Raw genomic sequence first — 14,426 nt, 5'->3', positions numbered from 1 at the left:
TTTTAGCTGAGAGGAATAGAAAAACCAAGCTTTCAGCTTGCATCAAATACTCCCCTCTTTTCCGGGTGTGTGTGTGTGTGTGTATATGGCAGCATCAGTGCTGGCCTTTCTGACCTAGTATGGCCATACGAGGGGTAAGCTGAACCCCACGGCAGGAGGCATGAAAGCCTCACAGATGTAACATTTCATTGTTGGGGAAGGGAGAGAAGCCTTCTCAAACTGCTCTGTAGAAAGGTCTTTTGCCCCGGGTGGTTGAAAAGACCATGTGGCCATCCAGGCATGAGCAGCCCTCTCTAGAGTTTCCGAGGAGATGGGGAAGAAGGCAGAGCAATGTCCCATCATCCTCGCCACATGGAGAGAAGCTTCTGGAGAGGGCCTGTGCTCCTCCAAGAAGATGGAGGTACGGGAGGAGGTGTAAGTCACAGCAGGAAACGTGAGGCTGGGAGCGGAGGGGAAGGCTTTCTGCAAATTAATGGCAGCTTTTACTGACGCCAGGCATGAGTGAAAGGGCAGAGGGGGAGATGCTGCCATTGCAGAGTGCACCGTATAGCAGGGAAGGGAGTCACTGGGTTACAAAACTGCAAAGGGCCGTAGTCCATTACCATGCAGCTGACTAATGAAGAAAGAGGGGTGTGAAACCAGCTGGCATGCTGTCCATGCAGTCCCTCGTTCAGGGTTGGAGTGCCCTGAGCTTGCTAATATGATCGTTTTAATTGCCTTCTAACTTTTTTTTTTTTTTTTTTTGAGGAAGCCACCAGACAACTCAAAATCGCAAGTCTCATTAGCAACATGCCGCTCTCTTCTCAGGGAGCCACTGCTCCTAGATGAGTCTCATTGTATGGGGTGGGGGAAGGTGCATGTTCCTTCCTTACTGCTTGTTTACGCTTTAAAATCTCTCTCTCCATGTTTGCTTAGTGGAGTAAATGGGTAAATGCTGGCTTCCTGCTAGTTTTTACCCTGAGGTACTAAGATGATGGGACACATTTAGGAATACTGGAGTTGCCTGGCTTTTAAAGTAGCCTATAGGTGCTAAGAAGGCAACTTCCATAAGAAGCAGTTAGAACTTGCTTTTCACCTAGAGCCAGAAGTGTTTAACGTGGGCTGTCAGGATGTACGTTGTTGCCTTGTACTAGACTCTCTAACATTACAATGTTGTGCAGAAATTTTAATGTTGCAGAACTTTTAAACTTCTGCTATTAGCTCCTTGCCTTAGCCCAGACCGGTTAGCAGGCTTTTCTAAATCCTGCTGTGCCGCAGATCCAGACACGCCCAAAGCTGAGCCGTTGGATTTTAAACGGGGCGTGCACGTCTTCACGTGGCTAGTGGCATAATGCTGCCTGGCACTTCCAGCCGTCGTAGGAGTGGCTTGTACTATTGGGGAACTGTTTGCCCATAGGTTCCTCCAGCTTGATGGCGGATTCCTACTTCCTAGGTTAAGTCGCAATCTTAAAACGTGCGTGTGTGTGGTTTTGTATCCCATGTGCTCAGTGAAAGCCGGTGACTAATCACTCGTGAATCATGCTAATGGTCTCTAGTAGTTCAGCTGTGAAAATCTGAACTGATCTCTCCACTGTGGCTTTTGGTGAATCGTCGTCCTCCAGGAGGACAGGGGCCCCATTGCCAAGCCCCAGCTCAACCTGACCCAGCCCGCCCTGGCTCTCCCACACTTGCTGTGCCCGGTGCTGTCTTTTGTGTTGGAACTGTGATGGCTGTTGCCCCTCCCTCCACCTGCAAACCACCCCTGCACACAGATATCACTCTCTCCACTCCCTTCAGAGAGAGCTAGGGTCCCATTCTCCCCCTCGCGCTGTCCCTGCCTCCATAAACCTGATTTTGACCCTTCAGGGAAAGTCGGGGCTGTGGCGGGTAGATCTGCTGTGCCCATGTGCCTTGCTGCTGCTCCTGCCCTCCCAGGAATGTCTGTTTGCAGTAGCCACAGTCCTTTAAAAGACTCCTCCTAACCCAGAGCCTGAGGCAAAGGGCCCCTGGATCCTGGCTGTGGGGGTGCTGCATGGAGGGGTGGACCCACAGCCTGTTGTGTCGTCCCCCCCGTCCCCCCCACCACCACCACCACTCCAGGGAAGATTCTGACTGGGACGTGGCTGGAAGGAAGAGCAGGCTTAGCTGTCTGATCCCCTGCACGTGCTAGCGAGGAGAGGGCTGGTCCGGACCACTCTCCCTCGAACAGCTGGGAGGTGTAGCAGGCAAGCCAGCAAGCTCAGGCGGCATGTGAGGGGCAAGGGGTGAGCTTGGGGGTATGAGGAGGGGGCTTCTGAGCGAGCGTAGCCTGTCTAATCAAACCAGTCAGACCGACCTGGCTTCAGAGGGTCAACCTGAGTCGAGCCGAGGGCCGATTTCCCAGGGTTCCAGCTGGCTACAGTGAAGAGCAGAGCTCTGAGGGGGTGTTTGCTGGAGCAGCAAGGGGCGTTAAATAGTTCAAGGCCAGGCCAGGTGTTTAACAGCTGTGAATACAAATCCCGGGGTACCTTTGAGCTTGCGTGGCTAATGCCAGAACTCCTTAGCTCAGTGTCTGGTGCGTTTAGAAGTGGTACACTGTTTGACACAGAGTTTTGACCCAGTGCACATCTGGGGAGTGACTTGGTATGACACCAAGTGGCAAAGTCGTAATGGGGCAGCGGTAGGAGATACTGGTCTGCCAACTCCTTGCTTGTATTCCCTTGCCTCTGCCCAGACGTGCAGTAGAAAGCCGTGTACTCTCCGGGCTTTCCGTCCCCAGCTGGGGAGTGTTGCTTAGGCTGGAGTAGTTCCGTTTGCTTGCTCCAGTTCGGGACGATTGTGCTAATGACGTAGATGAGGCTTCACTAGCTGAATCCTGTATTTTCCATCTGCAGATCCTGAAACCGCTCTATAGCGCAATTCTCCATCGGGCCGCAGTCTGCTCCTACGCAGCCCTAGCTGGGACGTTGACCCCAACAGAAATATAACTCGGTAGGTAAGACTAGCATGGCAACTGGGGAAAGAGAAGGCTAAAGTGTGGGGAGGGAGGGAACGAAGCGGGGGAGAATGCCCCAGCAGACAGGGCATTGTACTGGAACTCTGGAGGAGCTTGGTTTTAGCCCTACCTCTGCTGCGTTCTATCTCTGTCTGTGACTGGCTTTGTGCCAGCAGGCAGGTCACCACCGTGCCTCAGTTTCCCTGCCGTTAAAGTTGGGAGGGGGCCTCACTGGTAACTTGCCTTGCACAGTACGGATGGAAAGGGCCGCACAAAAGCGAGACGTTCACTCTGATTTGCGGGGCTGTCTCACATAAAGGACTTCTCTTGCTGCCCCGTGCTCATGCTGTGTCTGCTGTGCTCAAGTTCTCCGCCAGGTCGGGTTAGATGGCCAGCTCACATGCTCTGACTCCGGTTAGCAGAGCCTCCCATCCATGTCTTCGCTGCCTTGGATGGGGGTGGGGTTGAGGTAAAAAGCAGGGCAACTAATGTGCATTAGCTATTAATTAATTCGCTGTCCTGCTGCACAGCTTTAATGGGGCTCTTCCACCTCTTACTGGGAGAGGTCAGCACTGTACCTTTGCCCGCAGATGACCTCTCCCACCTATCTCATGGTAAAAATGCCAATTTTCTCTCTCTCTCAAATTCTTGTGCAAATGTGGCACCATCAGGCATTGGTTTACCCCACTGTCCAACCTGCCCTTTGGGCAGTGTAGACACAGCTTAAACACTGAATGTTTGATCGTCCAAGCAGATGCATGGCCAAGCCCAAACCGTATCCTCATCCAGAGTGCTTTCCACGCTCCCTCACTTGGAGGTCGCAGGCGCTGGCATTTCAGGTGCAGTGTCAGTCCCAAGCACGCTGTAAAAGTTTGCTTTTACTGTGTCTGGCCTTTATCTGGCAGGTCTGAAGTGTCCAGAAAAATAGCCTACCCCTTCTTTGTGCTGGGTTTGTCTGGTGCCTGCAGGACACCTCTTCTCTGGTATCCCATGAGGCAAAATGCACCATAACTGCGGATGAGGGTGTGAGGTCCAGGGGACTCTGTCCAGCTGGTGACAGCTTGGAAGGGAGCCCACTGTATTATATAATTCCATCGCGCCAGTGGGATGAACTCTAGTGTCATGGGCAACTCGTATTCTATTTAGGTAGTGTAGCTGAGAATGCAAGGCAAGTGCTGATGACCGAGCCCCAAGAGCAGCAGACGTTCTGCTGACGTAATGCAAGGAGGGTACAGCAGTCTTCCCCATCCCTCTGCCTTCAAAGCAAATATACTGGTGACTTCTAGCTCACTAAATGTGGGCTGAATTATACCCAGATGAGAGCCTTGCAAAGCCACACCCATCCAAAGGGCCAGTTCCTGCAGAGTTTTTCGTGCTATGGTTTGGTAGAGCAGTTAAAAATAGCTTCAAATACGCTTCCAGTCAAATGATATCTGCTGGGAGAGCAATACAGTGGTGCATAGACAATCCAGGAAGTTTTTGGAAAGCGGAGGGGACAATTTCCTGGTGCAAGTGCTGGAGGAGCCAACTGGGGGGGAGCTTTTCTTGACCTGCTGCTCACAAACCGGGAAGAATTAGTGGGGGAAGCAAAAGTGGATGGGAATCTGGGAGGCAGTGACCATGAGTTGGTTGAGTTCAGGATCCTGACACAGGGAAGAAAGTTAAGCAGCAGGATACAGACCCTGGACTTCAGGAAAGCAGACTTCGACTCCCTCAGGGAACGGATGGGTAGGGTCCCCTGGGGGAATAACATGAAGGGGAAAGGAGTCCAGTAGAGCTGGCTGTATTTCAAGGAATCCCTGTTGAGGTTACAGGGACAAACCATCCCGATGTGTCGAAAGAATAGTAAATATGGCAGGCGACCAGCTTGGCTTAACGGTGAAATCCTAGCGGATCTTAAACATAAAACAGAAGCTTACAAGAAGTGGAAGGTTGGACATATGACCAGAGAAGAGTATAAAAATATTGCTCAGGCATGTAGGAATGAAATCAGGAGGGCCAAATCGCACCTGGAGCTGCAGCTAGCAAGAGATGTCAAGAGTAACAAGAAGGGTTTCTTCAGGTATGTTGCCAACAAGAAGAAAGCCAAGGAAAGTGTGGGCCCCTTACTGAATGAGGGAGGCAACCTAGTGACAGAGGATGTGGAAAAAGCTAATGTACTCAATGCTTTTTTTGCCTCTGTCTTCACGAACAAAGTCAGCTCCCAGACTGCTGTGCTGGGCATCACAACATGGGGAATAGATGGCCAGCCCTCTGTGGAGAAAGAGGTGGTTAGGGACTATTTAGAAAAGCTGGACGTGCACAAGTCCATGGGGCCGGACTAGTTGCATCCGAGAGTGCTGAAGGAATTGGCGGCTGTGATTGCAGAGCCATTGGCCATTATCTTTGAAAACTCGTGTTGAACGGGGGAAGTCCCGGATGACTGGAAAAAGGCTAATGTAGTGCCCATCTTTAAAAAAGGGAAGAAGGAGGATCCTGGGAACTACAGGCCAGTCAGCCTCACCTGAGTCCCTGGAAAAATCATGGAGCAGGTCCTCAAGGAATCAATCCTGAAGCACTTACATGAGAGGAAAGTAATCAGGAACAGTCAGCATGGATTCACCAAGGGAAGGTCATGCCTGACTAATCTAATCGCCTTCTATGAGGCGATTACTGGTTCTGTGGATGAAGGGAAAGCAGTGGATGTATTGTTTCTTGACTTTAGCAAAGCTTTTGACACGGTCTCCCACGGTATTCTTGTCAGCAAGTTAAAGAAGTATGGACTGGATGAACGCACTATAAGGTGGGTAGAAAGTTGGCTAGATTGTCGGGCTCAACGGGTAGTGATCAATGGCTCCATGTCTAGTTGGCAGCCGGTGTCAAGTGGAGTGCCCCAGGGGTCGGTCCTGGGGCCGGTTTTGTTCAATATCTTCATAAATGATCTGGAGGATGGTGTGGATTGCACTCTTAGCAAATTTGCGGATGATACTAAACTGGGAGGAGTGGTAGATACGCTGGAGGGCAGGGATAGGATAGAGAGGGACCTAGACAAATTGGAGGATTGGGCCAAAAGAAATCTGATGAGGTTCAATAAGGATAAGTGCAGGGTCCTGCACTTAGGACGGAAGAACCCAATGCACAGCTACAGACTAGGGACCGCATGGCTAGGCAGCAGTTCTGCAGAAAAGGACCTAGGGGTGACAGTGGACGAGAAACTGGATATGAGTCAGCAGTGTGCCCTTGTTGCCAAGAAGGCCGATGGCATTTTGGGATGTATTAGTAGGGGCATAGCGAGCAGATCGAGGGACGTGATCGTCCCCCTCTATTCGACATTGGTGAGGCCTCATCTGGAGTACTATGTCCAGTTTTGGGCCCCACACTACAAGAAGGATGTGGATAAATTGGAGAGAGTCCAGCGAAGGGCAACAAAAATGATTAGGGGTCTGGAACACATGAGTTATGAGGAGAGGCTGAGGGAACTGGGATTGTTTAGTCTGCAGAAGAGAAGAATGAGGGGGGATTTGATAGCTGCTTCCAACTACCTGAGAGGTGGTTCCAGAGAGGATGGTTCTAGACTATTCTCAGTGGTAGAAGAGGACAGGACAAGGAGTAATGGTCTCAAGTTGCAGTGGGGGAGATTTAGGTTGGATATTAGGAAAAACTTTTTCACGAGGAGGGTGGTGAAACACTGGAATGCGTTACCTAGGGAGGTGGTAGAATCTCCTTCCTTAGAAGTTTTTAAGGTCAGGCTTGACAAAGCCCTGGCTGGGATGATTTAATTGGGGAATGGTCCTGCTTTGAGCAGGGGGTTGGACTAGATGACCTCCTGAGGTCCCTTCCAACCCTGATATTCTATGATTCTATGACTTCTATAAACTTCTAAAACAAGCTTGGTGCATGCAACCTGAATGGAATTTGCAGGGACATTGTCAGCTTGCAACCAAGATAGAGATTTTAACTTGATAAGGAAGCTTGGAGATGGGTGTGGCACTTAAAGCTTAGCTTTCAAAAGCTGTCTTCTGTTGATGGACCACTAATTGCTTCAGATGTAGTTAGTTTTTTTTATAGGTACCGTCCAGAGCATCAAAGCTGTACAATCAATCAAGACTTTAGCAGAGGTTTTATTCAACACTATTTGTAAGAAGACCAAGTATCAGGGGGTAGCCATGTTAGTCTGTAGCCACAAAAACAACAAGGAGTCCGGTGGCACCTTAAAGACTAACAGATTTATTTGGGCATAAGCTTTCATGGGTAAAAACCCCACTTCTTCAGATGCATCAAGACCAAGTATTTCCAGCTTAATTCTTTGGTTCAAATCCCTCTCTCAAGTACTTAAACACTCCCTTGTCAGCACATGTATAAAGAACAACCTGTTTTTCATGTAGTTTTCTTCTCCTGTCGTCATAAGACCCACAGAAATGACTGTTTCTCCTAAAGCATCAGTGACACTGCACATATCCAGTATTGAGTAGCTGTCACTTACATGCAACGCCTAAGATCACGGAAACAATAGTAGCTAAAAGATTTTCATTCAGATGTAAGTTGTCAACATTCTTTTTGAAAACTAACGTGGTTACATTACAAACCTCTCAAAGGGCTTTTTAAGGAAAATCTTAGTAGAACCTTACAGTGGTAGAGCTGTACAAATAAAAGGAAAAGGGAAGGATGGTAATTCAAGGTAGGAAGTCTCCTAAATCTGCTGTAATTTACAAGAAAACTTCTGTGTATGCAGAATAAAACCTGAAGCTTTTTCAAGCAAGAAATCTGCACCCTATTAGAGTTTCTGGCATTCTCACTTCTGAGAGTACTCTGTGTTTGCTGCCTCAAGTTCAAGATTCACTTTCTGCTGAAGCTCCTGTTCCTTTAATGAGTACAGTGTGGCAGGTCAAACACTGCTTTCCTGGCTGTGCTTGCCGGCTTAATGACCTCGTTGTGATGTTTATAGAATTTCAGCTGTGTGTGGAATCAGTACATCCAGGAATATATTAAATTTATGCTTCAAAACAACTGGAGGCAAACATCTATTAGCCACAGCACAGGTAAACACCAGCAGCCCTTGAGTTTACTCTAAGAAACAACTCCCAATCTCTGGGAAAGCTCAAGTAGAAGTTCAATAACCAAATGAAATCTCAGTCTGACGTGTACAGACTAGACAGCCAGAGAGCCGTGGATGAATGGATTTCACACACTTTACATGCATTGAACAGGATATTGACAAACCCTCCGTCTTTGCTGCCTGTTTGGCATTGATATTAAAGCTTGCTGAAATTTGGATGACATCTTGCCATAGCATTTGCCCCTGTCACTGTGCTGTACTTTCCCCCTATTTCCTACAGTCCAATTACTGACCTCATTGAGTGCTGCCGTTGATGTAAGCGGCATCATAGAATCATAGAATATCAGGGTTGGAAGGGACCTCAGGAGGTCATCGAGTCCAACCCCCTGCTCAAAGCAGGACCAATCCCCAACTAAATCATCCCAGCCAGGGGTTTGTTAAGCCTGACCTTAAAAACCTTCAAGGAAGGAGATTCCACCACCTCCCTAGGTAACGCATTCCAGTGTTTCACCACCCTCTTAGTGGAAAAGTTTTTCCTAATATCCACCCTAAACCTCCCCCATTGCAACTTGAGACCATTACTCCTCGTTCTGTCATCTGCTACCACTGAGAACAGTCTAGATCCAGTCTCTTTGGAATGCCCTTTCAGGTAGTTGAAAGCAGCTATCAAATCCCCCCTCATTCTTCTCTTCCACAGACTAAAGAATCCCAGTTCCCTCAGCCTCTCCTCATAAGTCATGTGTTCCAGTCCCCTAATAATTTTTGTTGCCCTCCGCTGGATGCTTTCCAATTTTTCCACAGCCTTCTTGTAGTGTGGGACCCAAAACTGGACTCAGTAATCCAGATGAGGCCTCACCAATGTCGCATAGAGGGGAACGATCACGTCCGTCGATCTGCTGGCAATGCAGTTAGTTGCCCTGCTTTTTAACTCAACCTCACCCCCATCTGAGGCAGTGATGACATGGATGACAATGCCCCTACTTATACATCCCAAAATGCCATTGGCCTTCTTGGCAACAAGGGCACACTGCTGACTCACATCCAGCTTCTCGTCCACTGTCACCCCTAGGTCCTTTTCTGCAGAACTGCTGCCTAGCCGTTCGGTCCCTAGTCTGTAGCGGTGCATGGGATTCTTCCTTGCTAAGTGCAGGACTCTGCACTTGTCCTTGTTGAACCTCATCAGATTTCTTTTGGCCAAATCCTCTAATTTGTCTAGGGCCCTCTGTATCCTATCCCTGCCCTCCAGCGTATCTACCACTCCTCCTAGTTTAGTATCATCTGCAAACTTGCTGAGGGTGCAATCCACACCATCCTCCAGATCATTAATGAAGATATTGAACAAAACCGGCCCGAGGACCAACCCTTGGGGCACTCCACTTGATACCGGCTGCCAACTAGACATGAAGCCATTGATCACTACCCGTTGAGCCCGAAGATCTAGCCAGCTTTCTATCCACCTTTATAGTCCATTTATCCAGCCCATACTACTTTAACCTGCTGGCAAAAATACAGTGGGAGACCATATCAAAAGCTTTGCTAAAGACGAGGAATAACATGTCCACTGCTTTCCACTCATCCATAGAGCCAGTTATGTCATCATAGAAGGCAATTAGATTAGTCAGGCATGACTTGCCCTTGGTGAATCCATGCTGACTGTTCCTGATTACTTCCCTTTTCTCTTAGTGCTTCAGAATTGATTCCGTGAGGACCTGCTCCATGATTTTTCCAGGGACTGAGGTGAGGCTGACTGGCCTATAGTTCCCAGGATCCTCCTCCTTTTTTTTTTTTTAAAAGATGGGCACTACATTAGCGTTTTTCCAATCATCCGGGACCTCCCCCGATCGCCATGAGTTTTCAAAGATAATGGCCAATGGCTCTGCAATCACATTCGCCAACTCCTTTAGCACTCTCGGATGCAGCGCGTCTGGCCCCATAGACTTGTGCACGTCCAGCTTTTCGAAATAGTCGCGAACCACTTCTTTCTCCAGAGAGGGCTGGTCACCTCTTCCCCATGCTGTGCTGCCCAGCGCAGCAGTCTGGGAGCTGACCTTGTTCGTGAAGAGGCAAAAAAGCATTGAGTACATTAGCTTTTTCCACATTCTCTGTCACTAGGTTGCCTCCCTCATTTAGTAAGGGGTGCACACTTTCCTTGACTTTCTTCTTTTTGCTAACACACGTGAAGAAATCCTTCTTGTTACTCTTAACGTCTCTTGCTAGCTGCACCTCCAGGTGTGGTTTGGCCTTCCTGATTTCACTCCTGCGTGCCCGAGCAATATTTTTATACTCCTCCCTGGTCATTTGTCCAATCTTCCTCTTCTTGTAAGCTTCTTTTTTGTGTTTAAGATCAGCAAGGATTTCACTGTTAAGCCAAGCTGGTCGCCTGTCATATTTACTATTCTTTCTACACATCGGGATGGTTTGTTCCTGTAACCTCAATAAGGATTCCTTAAAATTCAGCCAGCTCTCCTGGACTCCTTTCCCCCTCATTTTGTTCTCTCAAGGGATCCTGCCCATCAGTTCCCAAAGGGAGTCAAAGTCTGATTTTCTGAGGTCCGGGGTCCGTATTCTGCTGCTCTCCTTTCTTCCTTGTGTCAGGATCCTGAACTCGACCATCTCATGGTCACTGCCTCCCAGGTTCCCATCCACTTTTGCTTCCTCTACTAATTCTTCCCGGTTTGTGAGCAGCAGGTCAAGAAGAGCTCTGCCCCTAGTTGGTTCCTCCAGCACTTGCACCAGGAAATTGTCCCCTACACTTTCCAAAAACTTCTTGGATTGTCTGTGCACCGCTGTATTGCTCTCCCAGCAGATATCAGGGTGATTGAAGTTTCCCATAAGAACCAGGGCCTGCGATCTAGTAACTTCTGTGAGTTGCCGGGAGAAAGCCTCGTCCACCTCATCCCCTTGGTCTGGTGGTCTATAGCAGACTCCCACCACGACATCACCCTTGTTGCTCACGCTTCTAAACTTAATCCAGAGACTCTCAGGTTTTTCTGCAGTTTCATACCGGAGCTCTGAGCAGTCATACTGCTCTCTTACATACAATGCAACTCCCCCACCTTTTCTGCCCTGCCTGTCCTTCCTGAACAATTTATATCCATCCATGACAGTACTCCAGTCATGCGAGTTATCCCACCAAGTCTCTGTTATTCCAATCACATCATAATTCCTTGACTGTGCCAGCACTTCCAGTTCTCCCTGCTTGTTTCCCAGTCTTCTTGCATTTGTGTACAGGCACTTAAGATAACTCGCTGATCATCTTGCTTTCTCAGTATGAGGCAGGAGCCCTCCCCTCTTGCGCTCTCCTGCTCATGCTTCCTCCCGGTATCCCACATCCCCATTTACCTCAGGGCTTTGGTCTCTTCCCCCCGGTGAACCTAGTTTAAAGCCCTCCTCACTAGGTTAGCCAACCTGCTTGCGAAGATGCTCTTCCCTCTCTTCGTTAGGAGGACCCCGTCTCTGCCTAGCACTCCTCCTTGGAACACCATCCCATGGTCGAAGAATCCAAAGCCTTCTCTCCGACACCACCTGCGTAGCCATTCGTTGACTTCCACGATTCGACGGTCCCTACCCTGGCCTTTTCCTTCCATGGGGAGGATGGACGAGAACACCACTTGCGCCTCAAACTCCTTTATCCTTCTTCCCAGAGCCACGTAGTCCGCAGCGATCCGCTCAAGGTCATTCTTGGCAGTATCATGGGTGCCCACGTGGAGAAGCAGGAAGGGGTAGCGATCCGAGGGCTTGATGAGTCTCGGCAGTCTCTCCATCACATCGTGAATCCTAGCTCCTGGCAAGCAGCAGACTTCTCGGTTTTCCCGGTCAGGGCGGCAGATAGATAACTCAGTCCCCCTGAGGAGAGAGTCCCTGACCACCACCACCCGCCGCCTCCTTTTGGGAGCGGTGGTCGTGGAACCCCCAACCCTAGGACAGTGCATCCCATGCCTTCCAGTCTCCTTCTGCTCCCTTCCCTCAGATGTATCATCTGGTCCACTCTCCGCAATGGTCCCTGTGGAGAGAACATGAACACGGTTGCTTACCTGTATCTGCATTGCTGGTACGTGAACGCTCCCCTTTCTTCTTCTGGAGGTCACATGCTGCCAAATTCCTTCACCGTCGTCCTGTCCCCGTGGCGCAGCCTGCTCTGAATCTTCAGAACGTTGTGCCCGTAGAAGCATATTCTGACGTCTGTCCAGGAAATCTTCAGTTTCTCTTATGCAACGCAGGGTCGATACCTGTTGCTCCAGACCTTGAACCTTCTCTTCCAATATGGAGACCAGCTTGCACTTCGTACAGACAAAGTCGCTTCTGTCCTGTGGAAGAAAGACAAACATGGCACATCCAGTGCAGGTCACAACAGCTGAACCCCCCCCCCCCCATCCATATTACCGTCCTTCTACAACCTTCCTCAGGAGTTGTAGTAACTACTCAGAGAAGTTGGCAAGATGAAAGGCTCAGTGGGCTCTCCCCGGGCGAACTCCCTCTGTTAGCCTCTCCGCTGTTCCCCGCTCAGCTGGTTCGCAGCTGACTGTCTTTTTATAACAGTCAGGCCCACTCTCAGGTTAAGGCTTCTCGTGCTGCCATAGTTAAAGGACTGTCAGCCGGTCCGTGACTGCAATATTGTTAGGGATTTTTATAAATGAGTGTAAATAAAATTCCATCTTCAAATTCCATCTGCTGAGAGCCAGGAAATTAACAAGTTGCTCCCTTGCAAAGTATGTTGCAATAAGGCAATGGTGACTAGCTCCCATCTGCTTTGCTTTCCCATCGGTCTGCCTCTGCCCACCCTTTCTTGCCTTGTTAAACTATTTATTGTCCCCAAACCAAACGGCGTAACAAGGTAAAACTTCGTATCTACAGCCCCAGGCAAATACACATTCTGAACGTTGGAATCCCAACGAGCCACGCTTTGGAACTGAGCTGTTATATAACTCTGGGTGACAAAGGAGGCTTGCAGATCAGTGCATGTGCAGGCTTATTGGGTCAAAAGGCGCTAAAGTGGAGCACGACCTTCCTCTTGCCAGCCGGCAAAATGTAGATTGATGAGCTCCCTTCCCCTCCCCCAACCCCCGGCTCATGGGGACGGCCCCTCTAAGTGGGGGAGAAACTGTTCTGCTTGGCTCTCTCCAGCCGATGGCACTCAAAGCAGCCTTGTCTTGTCCCCAAGTCCTGGTGAACGTGGGGCCTGCCTAGTCTAGCGTGTCCGGCTGGGGCGGGATTCGGGCAGGCAGAGGTACTGACAAGTAGTACCTATGTCGCCAGCCCCTGACGCAGTGAGAGCCTTGGCTCTGGTAAAATAAAATCTGCCCCAGCTCTAAACCTTGTAAATATTTAACCAGGGAAAAGGAGCCGCGCAGCCTGCCGGCTGCTCTGACACATGGCCCTACCCCAGGATCTCCAAGGTGTTGGCGCCGCCCAGCAGAGTGTTGTGTTGTGTTGGGTGCCCTCCCTGCTCTCACTCCCCCGTGACTCTGCTGTGGGTGGCCGCTGACCCGGGCCGGCCGCAGGTATTGCCTTGCAGCGTAGGCATAGCCTATGCGTGCTGTGCCTCGGACTTCCATTGCCTTGCCCCCTTCTTGCGTGCTCCTCCAAAAATGCCTCTGGGGGGCGGGGGTCAGCTGCAGCCCACGGAGAGGCACCGCTCCACTCTGTGCTTCTGAAGTACACCCAGGGCAGAGGAACTGTCACTAGTCTGAACAAACTAAGACTTAGTTTCCATATGCTCTTATGTTAAGCATGGTATAGAGCCCCTTGTCCCTCTGTGTGCTCGCCCCTGTCCCATGCCTTGCAGAACCATGCTGCCAGGAGGCCTGTGTCAGTGGAAATTAGCCCCGTTCCTCCTCAGGATGCTGGCTGCTAAAGACAATTGATGCTTTTCAAACCGGTTTTACAAAGTAAAAATGGCCTCTTTATGGAAGCAGTTTTTGTTTGTGCCATTTTGGGTTTTTTGCCTTGTCTGGGGACTTTTTTCCAAATATTTTTGAATCTCTTATTTTGCCAAACACCAGGTTTTGGGTAAATGAAAAATTTTGAGAGCAATTTAATAATCTGCTTAATTGTTTACGTAAACGTGGAAGAAAATAATATTTTGAAATTGTACTGGGGGCGGGGAGGAACGTAGGTGGTTCTAGTTTCAGGTGATTTGAGATTTTTCATGCAACTAGCTTTCCATTTTTCAAGCAGCTCTGACTATGGCACACACCTGTGACAGATGCTTTAATGGAACATGAACAGCAGTTGCAGTGTGGGCTGCCACTATTAAAACGAACACACAGATGGATAAATATTAACAAGGCTGGCAGGGCTGGGCATCCCTTTCCATCTGTGCTCAACAGCTGTTTATTTTGCCGCCTAGAGAAATTCAACTACAAGACCTACTGAGATAAGTTTTTGGAAGAATAGCCCTTGCCTTTAGCTGCATGCAGAGTCTTTTGTAGCATAACT

The 14,426-nt window shown here is 49.4% G+C and overlaps 1 protein-coding gene across 7 annotated transcripts in view; it reads left to right on the top strand.

The window, feature by feature from the left end:
- PLS3 (plastin 3) overlaps nt 1-14,426 on the top strand; it is an 87,572-nt gene that overhangs the window by 41,130 nt on the left and 32,016 nt on the right. For 4 of the 7 annotated variants that reach the window (XM_084639413.1, XM_084639415.1, XM_084639414.1 and 1 more), the window contains exon 2: nt 2,853-2,949. The exons of the other annotated variants lie outside the window; for them this stretch is intronic. The gene's annotated coding sequence lies outside the window, so the exon portion shown is untranslated. The remainder of the gene's footprint in view (nt 1-2,852; nt 2,950-14,426) is intronic. 7 annotated transcript variants of the gene reach the window in all.

Source organism: Lepidochelys olivacea (assembly GCF_965140295.1).
Source record: "Lepidochelys olivacea isolate rLepOli2 genome assembly, chromosome: 9".
Lineage (NCBI taxonomy): Eukaryota > Metazoa > Chordata > Testudines > Cheloniidae > Lepidochelys > Lepidochelys olivacea.
This window is presented reverse-complemented; position numbering and strand designations above follow the sequence as displayed.